The 12,986-nt window shown below is 51.0% G+C and overlaps 2 long non-coding RNA genes across 2 annotated transcripts in view; both read right to left on the reverse strand.

Annotated features, from left to right (window-relative positions):
- LOC311589275 overlaps positions 1–6,030 on the reverse strand; it is an 18,067-nt gene extending 12,037 nt beyond the window's left edge. The window contains exon 1 of the long non-coding RNA XR_014776479.1: positions 4,543–6,030. This is a non-coding gene — a long non-coding RNA (uncharacterized lncRNA). The remainder of the gene's footprint in view (positions 1–4,542) is intronic.
- Positions 6,031–9,616: 3,586 nt separating this feature from the next.
- On the reverse strand, positions 9,617–12,027 carry LOC311589276. The gene is made up of 3 exons (XR_014776480.1): positions 11,259–12,027; positions 10,590–10,780; positions 9,617–9,978 (listed from the first exon to the last, which is right to left on the reverse strand). It is a non-coding gene; the product is annotated as an uncharacterized lncRNA (long non-coding RNA).
- Between the last annotated feature and the right edge of the window lie 959 nt (positions 12,028–12,986).

Here is a 12,986-nt window from a genome sequence, read left to right on the forward strand (position 1 = left end):
CAACACGACCGCACGAGCAGACGCACGTACCGCGCCCTGGCACGTCCGCGCCGCGGGAACGGCCAACACGGGGGCGCGCGCGCTCGGGAGGACCGCACACGGCGGGGCAAGCCCGGGCGACGGGAGACGGGCGGGACCGGGAGCCCAACACCGCCGCCCTTACCCTCTTCCCCACTCATCTCGCGGCAACCCTCGGAGGAAGGGAAGGGGATGCGGGATGGGGGATGGGGGCACCGCGCACGCGGGCATGTGCACGGCCCCTTCCAGCCTCAAACCACCACCAACCGAGAAAACCCCAGCGCTCCGCACCACCGACACGACGGCAAGGCTCTGCCCCGCGTGATCCCTCCCCGGTCTCGGAGCGAGGAGGCGCGGGCCGCGGTAAACGAGAAAAGAGCAGTGACAACCTGCGCGCTCGACCCACCCACCCCTCCCGAAAGTCGGGAGACGGAAGGGGTGATGGGAAGAACGGTTCGGCCAAAGCTGCGCGCTGAGAGGCGGTCGGGGTGGGCAACAGCCGGGAGGGGGCCAGTCGGATAACCCCCCCCCCCGCGAAGATCGTAGCCACACCCTTCCCTCGGATAGCTAGAGAAGGACTTTTTCCTCACTGAGGGTGGGACGGGACCCAGCCCGACGATTTCCCCCCGGTCCCGGGTAGCCAGAAGCGACGTGCATCGAGGACTCGGGTACCTGCGCACGCGCATGCGCACGATCCACGGAGGACCGGCGGGCGAGGAGGGGTCTGCGGTAATCTCAGCAAGGCCGCTTTTTCCTCGTCTCTGGGACATTCTCGAGCACTCGCGGCCAGAGGGGGACCCGGGCCAAGAAAACAAGGCCCCCCCGGAAGCCAGACGCCTCTCAAGACCCCCTCGCCGGGTGGGCGAGAGGGCAGATTACCGCACCGCTGACGAGGCAGCGGGCAAGAGGCCGGCCGCGCAGCGCTCAGCCACAGCCAACGCGCAAGCCCGTCGGGGGGGGAGGCAGCAGCGCGTGGCGGGCGCTCGTCCCGACGGAGACGAACATCCGCGACACCGAACGTGTTACGGACCGCCCCGTCCGAGGAAAGCAGGCATTCCCCCCTCTGGGAACGCCGTCGAAACTTACCGCCGCCCCTTCTCGACCCCTCCTTCCTTTTTTCCCTCGAGAGCCAACAAGTAGCAAAAACCGAGCACGGGAGGAGCGACGGGGAGCGGGAGACGCCGCCACCAAACTCAGAACCGGGCACCTTGTGGGCCAAAAAGCCCGGAGCGCTCCAGGAGCACCGCGAGGACCGCAAACACTGAGCGCGGAGCGTGCACACGCCGGTCGGGAAGGGCATGGCGACGCGACAGACCGACCACACGTTCCCGGGATCGGGGAAGAGGGCCAAACTGCAAGAGCGAACCGCGCCGGGGCAGCGACAGCGACCGACGCGTCCCAGGAACCCCCACGAACCACCGGATCAAGTGTGGCTGGGGGAGATGGGCTCGAGCCGGGTAACCGCACCCCTGCCTTCCACACACCGGCCCCGAGCGGGGCGGGATGGAGAGGCGAGGGGCCCGCTGGCAGAACGAGAAGAGCGGGCGACATTCGCAAGGAATGCCCATTCGCCATGAATGTCCGTCCCTCGCCTGGCGCGGCTTAGGCCCCCGACCCGAAGAGAGCACGAGAGCACCACATCGATCCAACCAAGGAAACCAAATTTTAAAAAGCCAGCCATCCGGATCGGGGAAGACAACCGGCACGCGTTCGTACAACGGGCAAAGCGAACAACGGGAGGATACGGAAAGCAACGGAAGAGGGAAATAAAAAAAAAGAAAGCCAGACACAAGAGCTGCCACAAAAAAAAAAAAAAAAAAAACCTCGAAACACAACAGTGCACTCGGGAGGCACAAAGTGGCAGAAGACCGGGACACACACAGCGCACAGCCCACGGAGAGACCCGGGAACCCCAACGAGCTGATGGACCGGAGTGAGGGAAAAAAAACAAAAAACAAAAAATAAAGACGTCTCCCTTCCTTTTTTTCCCAAAAAGGGTAGGAGAGGCGACGATAACCGCAAGAGATCGGGAAACGCCTGACACGCAAAATAAAATAAAACAAAATAAAGCGAGAGGAAGAAGGCGGCTATCGAAAAAAGGTCGCCAAGCGAGGGCACAGCACGCAACCGCAAGCAGCACGGGAGAGCCAACAAGCGAGCGCCGCGCCAGCCCAGCCTCAGAGTCAGGCAACTGCATGCATTGTGGCACCACAAGAGCAGAGCCAGCTGCCTTAAAAGAGGCCATGTCCCTTTAAGGTCTCCAACCAAAGGACAGCGTGTCAGCACAGGCAGACAGGTACAATATGCAGAGATCACAACCACTCAAATAGACCTCAGGGAGAGGGACAACATTCACAGGACACAGGGAACTCCTGGAAGTCACACCCAGTGACATGTCCCAAAAATGTCCCCATAGACAAGAGAACCGGACCAAAAAGGGACAGCTGGTCGACCTGACAACTGTCAAAGGACCCAGAGAGCGAGAGGCACATGCATGAGAGCCCAGCACCCAAGCATCCTCCCGCCAAAGTGACACCAAAGCACGCCGCCAAGGACTTAAAGGCGTTGCGATCCAAGGAGTCGGTGACGAGCTGAGACAGTTCGGCTGGGTGGCCGGGGACACCGCGTCCCCTCGGCTTTAGGACCCAGTGACCCGGCCGCCGGGGACCGGAGCCTCGTCAATGGGGAGGAGGAGGGAAAAAAAAAAAAGGCTCCGAGAGCCGGGACACTCCGGCTGGGTGGCCGGGGACACCGCGTCCCCTCGGCTTTAGGACCCAGTGACCCGGCCGCCGGGGACCGGAGCCTCATCGAGGGAGGGAGAAGGGGAAAAAAAGAAAAAAAGAAAAAGAGGCTCCGAGAGCCGGGACACTCCGGCTGGGTGGCCGGGGACACCGCGTCCCCTCGGCTTTAGGACCCAGTGACCCGGCCGCCGGGGACCGGAGCCTCATCGAGGGAGCGGAGAAGGGGAAAAAAAAAGAAAAAGAGGCTCCGAGAGCCGGGACACTCCGGCTGGGTGGCCGGGGACACCGCGTCCCCTCGGCTTTAGGACCCAGTGACCCGGCCGCCGGGGACCGGAGCCTCATCGAGGGAGGGAGAAAGGGAAAAAAAAAAAAAAGAAAAGAAAAAGAGGCTCCGAGAGCCGGGACACTCCGGCTGGGTGGCCGGGGACACCGCGTCCCCTCGGCTTTAGGACCCAGTGACCCGGCCGCCGGGGACCGGAGCCTCATCGAGGGAGCGGAGAAGGGGAAAAAAAAAAAAAAAAAAAAAGAAAAAGAGGCTCCGAGAGCCGGGACACTCCGGCTGGGTGGCCGGGGACACCGCGTCCCCTCGGCTTTAGGACCCAGTGACCCGGCCGCCGGGGACCGGAGCCTCATCGAGGGAGGGAGAAAGGGAAAAAAAAAAAAAAAAGAAAAAGAGGCTCCGAGAGCCGGGACACTCCGGCTGGGTGGCCGGGGACACCGCGTCCCATCGGCTTTAGGACCCAGTGACCCGGCCGCCGGGGACCGGAGCCTCATCGAGGGAGCGGAGAAGGGGAAAAAAAAAAAAGAAAAAGAGGCTCCGAGAGCCGGGACACTCCGGCTGGGTGGCCGGGGACACCGCGTCCCCTCGGCTTTAGGACCCAGTGACCCGGCCGCCGGGGACCGGAGCCTCATCGAGGGAGCGGAGAAGGGGAAAAAAAAAAAAAAAAAAAAAGAAAAAGAGGCTCCGAGAGCCGGGACACTCCGGCTGGGTGGCCGGGGACACCGCGTCCCCTCGGCTTTAGGACCCAGTGACCCGGCCGCCGGGGACCGGAGCCTCATCGAGGGAGGGAGAAAGGGAAAAAAAAAAAAAAAAGAAAAAGAGGCTCCGAGAGCCGGGACACTCCGGCTGGGTGGCCGGGGACACCGCGTCCCATCGGCTTTAGGACCCAGTGACCCGGCCGCCGGGGACCGGAGCCTCATCGAGGGAGCGGAGAAGGGGAAAAAAAAAAAAGAAAAAGAGGCTCCGAGAGCCGGGACACTCCGGCTGGGTGGCCGGGGACACCGCGTCCCCTCGGCTTTAGGACCCAGTGACCCGGCCGCCGGGGACCGAAGCCTCGTCAATGGGGAGGAGGAAAAAAAAAGAAAAAGGCTCCGAGAGCGGGGACACTCCGGCTGGGTGGCCGGGGACACCGCGTCCCCTCGGGCTTGGGACCCAGAGTCCCCGTCGCGGTCTCCGACGAGCCTGGATCGGCCCTGGTTCAGACACCTAGGAGCTTTCTGGTCGACCCGCTCAAGCCGCCACCGTCCCTGTCACCAATTGGTCCCAGCTGGTGACAAGTGACACTCAGAGCTGGCGCGGCGGCTATCAGCGTACAAGCGCCTACGCCTCACACCGTTCTCAAACACGGCACCACCTCCGGGAGCACCGTCCCTCCCTGCCGGGACTCTCGTCACCGTCGCCGAATCACACCAGGCACTCTGCCGTCCTCGTCGCCGACCGGGAACCAGGAGCGTTGCAGAACGCTGTCACCGCTAGGTGTCGCCTGACAACACTGTCACCCACCGCTAGGTGTCGCCCGACAACCCTCCGGATCGTCCTGGGAACCCAACACAGATCGCTCGCTCGCTCGCTCGCTCGCTCGCTCACGCCACCGCCGCCGCCGCCGCCGCCGCCGCAGGAAAGCACGGACTCCTGGCGTGACCACGGAGGGTCCTCCCTTGCTCTGAGGGACACGCACGCACCGCTGAGCCGGCTACCCACCACCTCTCCCGAGTGGAAAGAACCAACGGTGGACGTTGTCCCACACGAACAGAGTGAACGCGGCCTGGACTCTCAGGCGGCGAAAACGAAAGTAGGACAGGGAGCTGCGAAAACAGCCGAATCCTTCTCTAAGAAGGGAGGCCCAAGGGAAAGGGAGAAAAGGGACGTGACTGACGACCAATCGGGTAGTGGGGTCAGGGACCGGCACAATTGGGGGAAGGTGGCATCCAAACTCGGTGTGAGGGAGGGAGGCAGCAAGGTCACATCCACCACGCCGCCGCGACGCCCTTTGGGTCTCCTTTTGAAAACACTTCACCGCTCGGGTTCTGCTGCTGCCCGTCCATCCCCAACCAACCCCCCCCTCCTCTCTCTCTCTCTCTCTCTCTCTCTCTCTCTCTCTCTCTCTCTCTCTCTCTCTCTCTCTCTCTCTCTCTCTCCTCACACTAAATACAGCGATAGACCAAATTAAAGCACCAGTAAAATGGTTGACATTCTCGTTTTCCTATTATTTGCAGCAATGTGCTTTCATGGCGACTTGTTTTACACGTTTGCACTTTGGTCAGAAAGTCTCTCCCTCTGTCTCTCTGCCTGTCTCTGCCTGTCTCTCTCTCTCTCTCTCTCTCTCTCTCTCTCTCTCTCTCTCTCTCTCTCTCTCTCTCTCTCTCTCTGGACATTTTTTGGGGTGGGGGTGGGTGGCTCTTTTTGCCCAGGATGACTCCTACTTGTTAGGCATGGGCCAGCATAACAAAGTCTGTTCATTACAGGGAGGAGTGGAGCCCAAGGCTTTTGAAGCACCCTAGGTTAGGGCTTCCCCTTCCCCTCATGCGTCTGGAGCACTGAAGGTAAGGGAGGTGGAACAATCCATGGCGCCTGCTACCATGGCTACCACATAAAAGTAAAGCAAATTTAATAGTGAAATAAAAATCAAATGTGTGCCTTGAATCACAACACAACACTCAGGAGGCAGAGGCAGGCAGATCACTGTGAGTTGGAGGCCAGCCTGGTCTACAGATTGAGTCTGGGATGGACAAGGATACACAGAGAGACCCTGTCTTGACAAACCTAAACAAAACAAACAAACAAAAACAAAAAACCCCACCAAAAACAAAAATCGAGTATGCTAAAAAAGACACATGAGCAACCCACACACAATCTGTTCATTTCCAGACATGGGCCAGCATATCCAAAGTTAATGCAGCACAGACAGAGCTTCGGATTCCCTAACCTATAGATACATAGATAGACAGACAGACACACAGACACACAGACAGACAGATGGTAGTTAGGATAAGAGTCACTGGAAATCACTCACTATCCCTCTCCAGATCAGACCTCACTTCAATGCACAGAATTCTAAGTGCTTATGTCCACTGAGTGATTGGATTAAAGGTGGGTGTGTGTGCGAGCACGAGCGAGACCACACCCGGCCTCCTTTCATTTCTTTACCTTCCATGGATCTAAGTCTGGGGTTCTAGTGGTCAGTGTGTGGCTAATCTTGAACCCATAACGCTGTCACTTTATCATATGTTTAGTTTAAAGTCAAATTCTCTGACGGTGTTCACCAAAATGAAGCCACCTTCTGGAGGGCAGATATCACGGTGGCTTACCTCACCAATATGGAAGCAGTCCTGGGACATACTTTTCAAGGTCGTTTACTCTGGAGGACCAGAACTTAAACCCAATTTGCATGTGTGGAATTCTGAGGAAGTTCTCCTAATCTACACAGTACCCTCACTGTGTGAAAAGAAAACCAACCAAACTGTTTAACTCCCTGTCTTTAAAAAAAAAAAAAATTGTTTTTTAATTAATAAAAATATCAGAAGGAAGCTTTAATCCCAGCACTCGGGAGGTAGAGGCAGGCGGATCGATGTGAGTTCAAGGCCAGCCTGGTCTACAAAGTGAGTCCAGGACGGCCAAGGCTAACACAGAGAAACCTTGTCTCAAAAAATATATATATATTAGAAGGATGAGAAGGAAGAGGAGGAGGAGGAGGAAAGGAAGGAAGGAAGGAAGGAAAGAGCCAGGCATGGTGGCAGCAATGCACTGATCATTTAAGTTTTTCATTGCATTAGTCATAAGAAAAAAAATAAACTAAAGCAGATATAATTAATTGTCCTGGCGTGCACCACCAGGCCCTGCTTCCTTTAATTTCATTTATTTATTTACTTATTTATATTGGTTTTTCGAGACAGGGTTTCTCTGGGTAGCCTTGGGTGTCCTGGAACTCTGTTTTTAGACCAGGCTGGTCTCAGACTCACAGAGATCCACCTACCTCTGCCTCCCAAGTGCTGGGATGAATGGCGTGTGCCACCATGCTGGTCTTTTCAGCTCTTTATCTCCAAGAAAGTTTCTAGGTAGTCCTGGGAGTTCCAACCTAAGTCGATCTACACATCAGTTTCAAAGACAGCCAGAGGGGTGGGGGGGGGGGAGGGAGGGAGAGAGAGAGAGAGAGAGAAAGTCAGTCTATCTCCAAAAACCTTAGATAAGTAAGTACATAAGTAGATAGATAGATGATACACAGACAGAAAGACAAATGGAGGCCAAGCATCATAGTTTCCTCATGTAATCACAGCAGAGACAGGTGGACTTCTGTGTTTGGTTTTTCCAAGTACATATTTAAGTCTTTATTCAGCTATCTATCAAGGATAAACTGGTCCTTTATTTAGTGTAGTCTCCATACCCCACGTGTAACCATGGAAATCCCTAACTAGATGAGGCCTGCCTCCAGCTCACAGAGTTTCACCTGCCTCTGCCTTCAGAGCTACGGGATTCAAGGCCTACAGGACCACACAGAGCTGGCTTCTTTAAGTTCCGGTTTCAGAACTTAACCCCACTGTGCATGTACAGAATTATAGGGAAGCCTCTTCCCTAGATCACTACACAGTTCCCTCGCTGCTCCATGAAAAGACAAACCACATAGAGGCTTAACTCGCTCTCTGAAAAAAAAAAAACAAAAATTAAGAGCTGGATGGAGAGGTGGCTCAGAGGTTAAGAGCACTGACTGCCCCTCCAGAGGTCCTGAGTTGCGTTCCCAGCGAGCACACGGTGGCTCACAGCCATCTATAATTTGATCTAACGTCCTCCTCTGGCGTGCAGGCGTACACGCAGGCCTGTACACATAAAAATGAATACATATTTTTAATTGAAAATAAACTTTTAAATTAACCATAATGACAGGGGGGGGAAAAACTAGTTCAGAATCTTTCAGTAGCCAGGCGGTGGTGGCACACGCCTTTCTTTCATCCCAGCACTCGGGAGGCAGGTGGGTTGTTGTGAGTGTGAGGCCAGCCTCGTCTACACAGCGGGTAGTGAATCGCAAAAAGAAAAAGAAAAAAAAAAAGAGGAAAGGAAAGGAAAAAATTTCCCGACTATACATTGATGCAACCAGTCACTTCCAAGAGAGGCAGCTACAATTCATTGCATCCACATGGCAGCTCACAACTGCCTGTAACTCCAGTTACATGGAATCTGACACCCTCCCCAGACATGATTGCAGGCAAAACCAAAACAAGAATACAGAACACACATAAAATGAATAAACATAAGTGTTAATGCCCGGCTGTGACTCTGGAGAGGTCCGGGGTGGGGTCTCTGGTGCTGGCTGCAGATTTCCTTCCAGTTTGCTTCATTTCTTGGGTGGCCAGAGCTGATGGCTCAGGCAAGCGATCAGGACTGAAAGAGATAGGAGGGAAGGGGAAAAGAGCCCAGGGTTTCTTCTCTAAGGACTGGCTGTACTGGGTCGAGGAGCAGAACTTAAACTGGCCACAATATCCCTATGGCTGAGGCTGTAAAAGCAGCTTGGGGCTAGAGACTGCACGGGGGTCGTAAAAGGAGGCTCTTTGACCTGTAGATAGGGCTCCTTGCAGAGATCTCCAATAAGCCAATGTAAACTTAGGGTTTTAGCCATAGAAGGCTGATGCCTTGAGTCTGCTAACTTATTTGCGAATATTCAAGAGAAAAGGTTCAAGAGAAGAGGCAGATGAAGTCAGGCATCTTAACTTCAACTGGTTAAGCTTCCCACTTTCAGTAGCATTTATTGTAGAAGACCATACTTATACTTCTGAGAAAACGTAATTAATTATCTCATAGTCAAAAGAGTACAATTAATAACAAAAACAGATGAATTCTAAAATATAAGAGGTTACATGTTTTAGAGCTACGCATATCTTAAAGATTTATATATTTATTTCTTATGTATACATTGTTTGCCTGCATGTACACCTTCAGGCCAGAAGAGGGCATCACATCACATTACATTGTAGATTGTGTTTGCTGAGGATTGAACTCAGAACCTTTGGAAGAGCAGGCCGCACTCTTACCCACGGAGCCATCTCTCCAGCCCGAGCTACACATATCTTATCTATGTATCCATTACATAAGTTCATAGTGATTTCAGAATGACGAAGGTTGCCAGGGCCTAAGGTTAATAGTGTCTGAAACTTACAAGAGTATATGACTTATCAATTAGGACAGACTAACTATACATTATCCAGCTATCTCTTAGTTCATTATGTGCTCAGGACAATAATTTTATGCCTTTCATTCTAAGACACAGAGTAAATTCAGACCTCTCTAGGTAGCTTCATTGCACTTAGGTTCATGCCAAGTTCAAACAAACTTGCCTATATTTATGGAGAAATACCAGGATTTGTGGTGCCATCTGGAGACGGGGCTTATCTGAAGCCACAAATCTGCTACAAGGCTATTCTTAGTGAGGCATCTGGAGGTCCACAAAGGCATTTATTGCAGCCATAAACTAACTTTAACTTTTAAAACTATTTGAATCAAATCAGGAATTCCATAATCAGGGATTAATTCTTCTGATTAACAAACAGTGCATCTTCAATAAGATCACAGCTGGTCAGTACCCGGAAAGTAGCATTTCACACCAATGCCAGATGGTTTAATGCATCAATTACTCTTTAGCCAATCCACAAAAACAGTATGACAACAGAGTACCTAGCACTATACAGAAATATATGCTGACTCAGATAAGTAACTGATTATAAAAATACATAATACACATAAATGAAAAAATATAAGCATGAACATAATTGAAGAGGGCATCAGACAGAAGAGGGCATCAGATCTTGTTACAGATGGCTGTAAGCCACCATGTTGTTGCTGGGAATTGAACTCAGGAACTTTGGAAGAGCAGCCAGTGCTCTTAATCCCTGAGCCATTGCTCCAATATCCATTTTTTTTCTTAATGTTCTCTTTTGTTTAAATTCTGAGGCACTGTAACAAAGAAAATATAATTTATGAAAAAAATACATTAGCCATTGCTTTTGCTCATAAGCCTCAAGCTATTAACTCTGAGCCAACACCAGGCCTCTGAGAAGTTTTGTTTCTACAGAGTAAGTCCCAGGACAATTTGGACTGTTAAAACAAACCCTCTCTAAAATATAGAAAACCAAACCTAACCAAACCAAATTCAAGCACTTGGTCTGCATCCTGCATGTTCTACAGAGTCAGTTTTGGAACAGTCAGGACTACACAGTGATATCCCTGAGTACACACACCAAAAAAACCAAAATATAGAATCAACCCATGCAGATAAACCCGTGACTACACACACACACACACACACACACACACACACACACACACACACACACACACACCAAACCAAATCCCTTGCTGAGATAAACCAAAACCAAGACAAAACAGTTCACCATCTGGAAGCCAAAGGCAAGTGACTCTCTGAGTTTGAGTCCAGCAAGCAGCTTACCACCATTCATAACTCTAATTTCAACAGATTTGCCCTCTTTGTCTGACTTCTGAAATAACGGGCATGCACAGGGTTCCCAGACACACAGGCAGGTCGGTAAAGTCTATGTACATCTTACCTTGTAGACTGTCCTGGCAGATTGCTTCCTTGAAAGTATTTCATGGTTGCTGTATGCTCCCTGAGGATTGTGCCCACTCCTCTCCATGAACCTTCAGTTGACCATGAAGGTCTAGATGAAGCCACATGTTGCCGGACTCCTCCTACAAATGCGTGACTGGCGATGTCCTTTGATCTGTTGGTAACATTGACCTGAAAGGCAAAGCAGCTCTTACTGGGATTGCTTCCCCACCCCAAGCCAGGTGGGAGGGGCTTTTCTGAGTTAACTGACAGTGCTTTAACTTGTCTCCTGGGCTGGGGACGTTTTGTACACCTTTAATACAATCACTGAGGAGGCTGGAAAAGGGTAATCTCTGATTTGTTGGCCAGCCTGCTGTATTTACTGAGTTCCTGGATTGCAGGCACTACACAAAGAACCTGTGTCAAAAAGAAAATAAGAAATGGGCACCTGCATTTATCCTCTGACCTTCACATACACATATTTCTTCCCCTGATCTGGAACCACAAGATCCTCTAAGGAGCCTCATATAGCCCTCAGGGAAGACCACAAGCCCAACCCTCTACTGATAAGAAACCTATTCAGCAGGAATCCAGAGATTCCTGGAGGTAACCAGCATGCTGAGGACCTAGGCTAAGGTGCTAGCCTTAAGCAAATGGCCTTTAGTCATACCTGAAAATGCTGGGATTAAAGGTGTGCATTGCAGCTGCCACCACCTTCACGTGATGCTGGGACTTGAATCTGGGTCCTTTGGAAGAGCAGTCAAACTGCCAAGCACTCTCTCCAGCCCTTTGTCTTCTTTTAAACAGATGTTGTAACCCTGGAAATCAATTTGTTAAGGCAGGTGGAGTCAAAAAACAGGTGAAACACTTACAGACATAAAATAAGAGCTAGAGAAAGAGAGGAAAAGGGTGGGAATAACAGGTACAAGTTTCAATCACATTACAAAAGGGGGGAGGGATAAAAAATGGCTCAGAAGAGCATTGGCTGTTCTTAGAGTGTTCCTAACACCCTAAATTGAGATCTGGTGCCATCTTCTGGCCAGCTAACAGAATGCAGGCAGAAAACTGTATAAAGAATAGATAAAACTTTAGAAAGAAAGAAAGAAAGGAAGGAAGGAAGGAAGAAAACAATCCTTTGGCAGAAAACCCTAGGTTTCTCTTTACTCACGTGGAGTCACAGAAGTGCAACCAATCAGAATTATCTACAGCCTGATACTTCATCCTTTCATTTAAATAGGTAAAATTGCATGATGGGAAATGGTAAGCAAATTTGCTCACCACAACCAAACAAGGGCTCTTTAAGGATGGCTACCCAGAGACCATCAATCAAATGCAGACATGACTCAATGTTGTTTCACAAGTGTCACTGGTATTAAAAATACAGAAATGATGTTATAAATAGAACCATGTCTTAAGATACAAAATATTTATGTAAAATGGTGGTATAGTTGTACCTCCAGCTTTTTTGGTTTTGCTTTTCAGACAGGGTTTCTCTATGTAGCCTTGGCTGTGCTAGGATTAAACACAAGTCCCTGGGCTTAGCCTGTACTCTCTGAGCCATTGTATCACTCCTATACTCATTTTGCAGACCAGCCTAGCCTTACATTTACAGAGCTCCGCCTGCCTCTGCCTCTGAGTGCTGGGACTAAAGGGGTGTGCCACCACCGCCCGGCAGTACTTACGTTTTTATATTAGTTTTAGTCCCTCTGTTCTTATCTGCCTGGTTGATATATTTTAACTTCTCATGAATGTTCTCCTGGCATAATAAAGCTTGATCTTGTACTGTGCACACCCAGAAGGGACACACAAGAGACCTGTGGACCTTGGTTGTCAGTTAATGAAAATCGTGTTTTGGAACAGGGTTATTTCTCTTTATATTTACCCTGGAGCTATTCATGTGGAGCAGGATGTTCTATTCCCTGATATCTACCCACCTCTGTACCTTGACGGGCAGCTTCTCTCTTTCTTGTTTTGTTTTTTTGTTTTTGTTTTTTTAAGAGATGGTTTCTTTTGTAGCCGTAGCTCTCCTGGATTCACTTTATAGACCTGGCTGCCCTCAAATTTGCAAAGATCCACCTGCCTCTGCCTCCCAGGTTCTGGGATTACAGACATGTGCCACCATGCCCAGCATCTGGGGCAGTTTCTTCCTGATGTCCACAAACAATTAACTATTAGCTCATTATAAAATATATTTAAGTATAGGAGATCAAATGTGCCTTTCTTTTTTTTTTAAGATTTATTTATTGTGTACATAGGGCTCTATCTGCATATATGCACGCCAGCCAGTAGAGGGCGTTAGATCACACTGTGGATGGTTTTGAGCCACTATGTGGTTGCTGGGAATTGAACTAAGGGCTCCATCAAGCAGCTGCAGACCAAAACAACTGTGGGAGAAGAC

Source organism: Acomys minous, assembly GCF_964271855.1.
Source record: "Acomys minous genome assembly, chromosome: 18".
In the NCBI taxonomy this organism is placed as follows: Eukaryota; Metazoa; Chordata; class Mammalia; order Rodentia; family Muridae; genus Acomys; species Acomys minous.